This window comes from Austrofundulus limnaeus, unplaced genomic scaffold (assembly GCF_001266775.1).
Source record: "Austrofundulus limnaeus strain Quisiro unplaced genomic scaffold, Austrofundulus_limnaeus-1.0 Scaffold1723, whole genome shotgun sequence".
Taxonomy (NCBI): domain Eukaryota; kingdom Metazoa; phylum Chordata; class Actinopteri; order Cyprinodontiformes; family Rivulidae; genus Austrofundulus; species Austrofundulus limnaeus.
In genome coordinates this window covers 24,755-25,452 of record NW_013954125.1, presented here as the reverse complement: position 1 = coordinate 25,452, position 698 = coordinate 24,755, and positions in this window count along the sequence as shown.

Here is a 698-nt window from a genome sequence, read left to right as displayed (position 1 = left end):
GGTCGGGCACAACCGGAAGAGGAGACGTGGGTCCCCCTTCCCATGGGTCACCACCTGTGAGAGGGGCCGTAGGGGTTGAGAGCAATGTGTGCTGGGCAGTGGTCGAAGGCGAGGACCTTGGTGGTCCGATCCTCGGCTACAGAAGCTGGCTCTAGGGATGTGGAATGTCACCTCTCTGGTGGGGAAGGAGCCTGAGCTGGTGTGTGAGGTTGAGAGGTTCTGACTAGATATAGTTGGACTCACCTCGACGCACCACTCTGTCTCTGGAACCAGTCTCCTCCAGAGGGGTTGGACACTCTTCCACTCTGGAGTTGCCCATGCTGAGAGGCACAGAGCAGGAGTGGGCATACTTATTGCCCCCATCTCGGTGCCTGTACGTTGGGGTTCACCCCGGTGAATGAGAGGGTAGCCTCCCTCCACCTACGGGTGGGGGGACGGGTTCTGACTGTTGTTTGTGCCTATGAGCCTAACAGCAGTTCAGATTACCCACCCTTTATGGAGTCCTTGGAGGGGGTGACGGAGAGCGCTCCTAACGGGGACTCCCTCGTTCTGCTGGGGGACTTCAACGCTCACATGGGCAATGACAGTGAGACCTGGAGAGGTGTGATTGGGAGGAATGCCCCCCACCCTGATTTGAACCCGAGCAGTGTTTTGTTATTGGACTTCTGTGCTCATCATGGATGGTCCATAACGAACAC